The sequence below is a fragment of the Myotis lucifugus genome, unplaced genomic scaffold (genome assembly GCF_000147115.1).
Source record: "Myotis lucifugus unplaced genomic scaffold, Myoluc2.0 scaffold_4, whole genome shotgun sequence".
NCBI classification, from domain to species: Eukaryota; Metazoa; Chordata; class Mammalia; order Chiroptera; family Vespertilionidae; genus Myotis; species Myotis lucifugus.
Genome location: NW_005871052.1, coordinates 7989118 through 7994458, shown reverse-complemented (window position 1 = coordinate 7994458; position 5341 = coordinate 7989118).

Sequence of the window (5341 nt, the reverse complement as noted above, 5' to 3'; positions counted from 1 at the left end):
GACTTTAGAGATAGTGAGTTTCTTCTGATTCATTCTCAGAGCATCAGAGAAAAATGGGAGTAATCAGCATTCTACAAAAATGAGGACCTAAAAGATACTCTGGTTCCTTCCTACTCTCCATTTTGTGTATGAAAAACTTAAGAACCAACCACTAAGGGGCTTGAATGCATGTCTCCTGACTACTAACCCAATGCTTTTCCCACTATTTAGACCATGTAGCCACATGTGTACAAACACATAAACGTTTGCTAATGTAAATGATGATACCACTGAAAGAGATCTCAAGAGTAGTTTTTTTCTTTGCTTTCCTTTTTGGCTAGCTTGCACACGGAAAAGACACCTTCCTCGTGGGATCATTGGCCTGGGCTTCTGCTCCAACTGCTCCCATATCTTCTATAGTGGCCCAAAGTATCCCAGAACTGCACAAACCTAAATTTCACTTGTGTCTCAAGAGCATTAGTGACATAAAAGGCAGCAAGAGTCAAGCTGCTCCATGTACTGTCCTTTTAAGAAGTTTGTAGTTCTGGCTAGTTAGCTCAGTTGGTTAGAGCATTGTCCCGATATGCCAAGATTGTGGATTCATACAAGAATCAACCAATGAATGCATAAATAAGTGGAACAACAAATCTCTCTCTCTCTCTCTCTCTCTCTCTCTCTCTCTCTCTCTCATCAAGCAATCAATATATATTTTTTAAGTTTGTAAAGAGTCCCAGACACACAGGGCCTTTAGCCCTAGAAAAAAGTCCAATTTGGTGATATTCAAAACAAAGAGGTAAATGCAAACCCTTTTACCTCCCCCATGCCTTGGCCTAATGACAATACTAGAAACATTTTCTGCTTGGCTCAGAAAAAGTTGTGCCACATGTGTGATGTAAGAGAGGATAGAGGGATTACCACTGGCCTCCAACTACTACTAGGGTGGTTCTCTTCCTCCAGCTTTTATCCAGGAAGTGCTTGTTTTTCAGCTGTGCTCCTAGGGAATGGTCTGAATCAGCTTTGCTACTGGCCTAGGCAGGCAGACCCTATGAGGTGAATGGAGTAAACTACCACTGGAAGGTTATGGTGAATGGCCAAGCCCAGCTCCTCCCTCTTTCCTATCTCTGCTGAGAAATGATGGCTGTAGAGATAGCAAGAAATTGATCATCATTTGGCCACCTACCCAATGGGAATTACCAGTTGTTCCTGATGGTCAACAGCTTTGGTTAATACAAACTTTATGTAGTGGGATCGACAGGGACAGAGTCAATGATGCTCTTATCATATTTTTCTGATTTAGCTTAACTAGGGAAAAGAGCCTCTCAAGTGTTCAAAAACAAAGCAAAACACAAACCTCTTCAGTAATGCACATGGCTCTGCTACCCAGTGTTTTAGTGAAGATAAGTTCATTCCATAATTTATTCAGCAAGAGGATTCAGCTCTGGCAGGACATGCTTATACTGTTTCTACTTTATAAAAAGCTTTTTCTCAAAGCAGACACTGACCAGAATTTTTAAGAGGACTTCATGTAGCTACAAAGACAATATAAACATCTTTAGACAGTTCTAAGGACCCCTCAGAAGAGGTCTCAGGCACTATAATTTACTAAGAAATGATCACACTCCCCTCCATAAGATTTCATGATGAGATGCTTAGACAAGCAAACAATAGTAACACTTCAAACTGTTAAACTGTTAAAAGTTATTTTGAAGCTCCAGATTTTAAATTGACATAATTCATACTTTATTTTGTTTGTTTAATCAAATTCCAGAATAGGTGTCCTTAAGTCAAAACCCTTGGCCAAATTACTTAAGACAATGGCTTCCACTCCTTCACTACTGCTCTCAATTGATGAAGACCTCTTGTTTCTGTTCCCATTCTCCATTTGGACCTCATATTGGTCCATAGCCAGGAAAGATAAGCAATAAGGGAGGCTCCTCACCTCTTTTTACCTCTTGAATGGGGAAAACCCTCCATCAAGAATGTCACTTCTCGGCCTTGGCCAAGTAGATCAGTTGGTTACAGCATCATCCTGATATAACAAGGTTGTGGGTTCTATCCCTGGTCGGGGCACATACAATAATTAACCAATGAATACATAAATAAGTGGAACAACAAATCAATGTTTCTTTCTCTTTTTCTTCCTCCTTCTCTAAATCCAATAAATAAATAGGAAAAATATTTTTTCAAGTTTTATGTTTTATTAAATTTATCAGGATGACATTGGTTAATAGGATCATACATGTTTCAAGTTCATTTTTCTGTGATACAAGATCTGTATATTGCACTTTGTGCCCACCATGAAAGTCAAACCATCTTTTGTCATGTCACATCTCACCTGAAGCGTGGGCAGATATCCCAACCCTCACCCAACCATGGTAAACAGGTACAGTGAGCATTCCATTATCTTATTGAAAGATTCTTGGCCACAGCCTACAATGGATACATTACCCAAATTTTATTTTGGTTGGTAATTTACTAATCTATTGTTTTATACTTAACTACTACTTCTTCCTTTTATTGGAGTATATATTTATGTAGCCATATACACATATATACAGAAATAACGTTTCTAACTTGTTATCCCATACCAAAAGGTGCATGTTATAATGGATCCTTTCTGCAGGCTGGACTGTCTGTCTCATACAGAATAAAAAATGGTATCCAACAATAGTTCCAAATTTCAGCTACCTCATTCCTCTCTTGGAATTACCAAACTTTATCTTCTTCTTACATTGAGCTCCTTCCAGTGTTCCAGGTTGGGCAAATATTACATCAAACTTGGTAATATTTGCCCAACCTGCTCTGCTGATAGCTAACTTCTACCCAAGAGGATGAAAAATTGAGGGAAAGAATGGGTTGATATTGGCTCTAGGACCCATCCAATTACTCGTGGGGTTGTGGAGTGGAGCTTGAGTTGTTGCGGGAGTCCAACTAACCAGGTTTCTCAGGGATTCTTGCGTGGTCCCCAGGGGTGTTTTGTGGCTACTTATCTTTCTCTAATTTTGTTGGCTAAGTCTTTTAAGATCTTGCACTCAATGTGATGAGCCTTTCTTTGTCATATTTGCTGGACTTTTAAACTGACTGTTTCTGACTATGGGAATAACAAGGCCCTTAGGGCTTTGAGACACTTTTGACTCTTTAAATAAAAATTCTGAGACTTCTAGTATCCTCCTTAGGATAATAAACACACAGGTAGTTGATAACTGCTTTCATTCTTTTATTTCCCTCTTTGGACTCCTGTGCATCTGTGAGTACTTAGCAGCTTCCTAGTAGCAGTCTTGTTAGGGAATAACTTCCAGGACTTGGCAAAGGTTATTTGCATGGCTTGAAAGGGTATCTTGGCTCAGGTGTCCCCCTTTGTTCTGTAGTTCTAAAAACACTTACCCCCTCCAAGAAGATCTCTGACACCAATATATATTCATACCAAAAGTAGCTGATAACAGAAATAGGACTGATTTTCATACAGAGTGCTAATCTCATCCTGGTATGTTCACCAGCAGTCAGACTGTGGATGTTTTTGTTGTTGTTGTAGTTGTGTGTTTTTTTCCTGCAGTACCTCCATCCCCCATTAGACAATGAGATTCCTCTCAGAGATCAATTCTTACCTTCATCCTACCTCTCTAATCTTGTCTATTGGCAAGCAGATAGGGGGAGCAGTTCAAAAAAGTCACTGACCCCTCTCTCTCTCCCACCTAGTAATACACTTATAGCCAAGGTAGCAACAGTAGCAGCAACCACAGGAACATTGCTGCTGGCCCTGCCACCAAGTAGTCTGATGCAATACTTCAGTCTTTTGGAACTTCTCATCTGTATCAAATAAGTATTAACTGTATTATTCTTCCTCTCTGACTATTTGGTAAAAGGCCCATCAAATTCTGGAGTCATTGTACCCTGCTGGTATTTATCCCCTTCCAACAGGAAACCATTCTGACATGAGACAGCTATTCTCCTTAGGTAAAACAAAAACAAAAACAAAAACAAAACAACAACAACAAAACACACACTTTCTCTAAAAACAGGGTAATTGAAGAAAGTTAGGAAACTTTTTGGTAGTGGATCACTCTTTAACCCTGACTTTGTAATATCATATTTTAAGTTTACCCTACAGAGAGAAAATGCAAAGCTCTCCCCTAGATTTATGCTACTGCCATGCTTATAAGAAGGTGGGCAGAAGGCCCTGCCTTACCAATGGATGAAGATCAAGATAGTGCAATCTAATGCTCAAGAAATTTTAAGCTTTGACAAAATATTCCACTTGTAAGAAGCAGCCCTCTGCCTCCCATAATTCATATTTCTTTTGTACAACTTGTTCTTTTCTGACTACAAATATGCCAGGAAAATCCCAAGCCAAAATAAATCCCTTATAACATAGAGCTTTTCATTAGCTTTCCCCTTAGCCAGATGGAGAATGCATACCCAAGTGCATAAGTCTTCCTCTTCCATAAGGTGTATCTTATTATTATGTAATCAAATCATATTGTGTCTTTTATTTTAAACATTGAAGTACACACACACACACACACACACACACACACACTCTCCAAAGCTATTGTCTCCCTGATCTTATTTGGCATTTATATATTTCTGAAGGCTTTAAGTACTACTTCTTCCAAGAATATCTCTTCTTCCCTTACCATTTTACTTAAGATTGTTTTATAAAGTTGAATTTTACCCTATGTGGAGTAAACAAATTTCCAGACAACCATAGCTTTTCATTATTTCACAAGTGTAAAAAAGCAAAAAGGTGGCCTAGCTGGGTTTTGTTTGGTTTAGGACACACCTGTACTGCTGATACCCTGTTACAATCAAGGAATCATTCAGGTCAATCATGAAATCATTCAGGTATATCATTAGTTGGTATCAGTGAACCTGTGCCAAAGGCTGATGAGGGTTTCTCTTGCCATAGGTGACAATGTATTGGGAATGTCAAGTGGAGGGGCCATATTTTGAAAATAGTTGAATGTAAAAGTTGCTCAGAAATCCAAATAAACAATCAGTCTTAAAGATTAAGGCCAGGGATTCACAAGATGGTAGCTGACAGGATGGCAGTGAGGGGAAAGGTGTGTGTGAGTGACAGAGTGAAAGGGGGGTGTGTGGACATGTGTGGTGTGTGCATGCATGACTGAGGGACAGTTATATCCTGCAGGAGTATCAGAGGCTGGCAGATCAGACTCTCCTGAATGGGGAGCCCCTGCCAATGCTGTGGGCACTCCCTGGGCTGCAGGACTTGGACATGGAGTCCACGCCATCTTGAAGTGGACAGCGGCCTCCACTAGGAACCCAGCCTCACCACCACCCAGACTGGCCTTGGACACTGCCTAGGACCCTGAAGCCACTCCAGCCAAAGTCATGCTGCCTAACC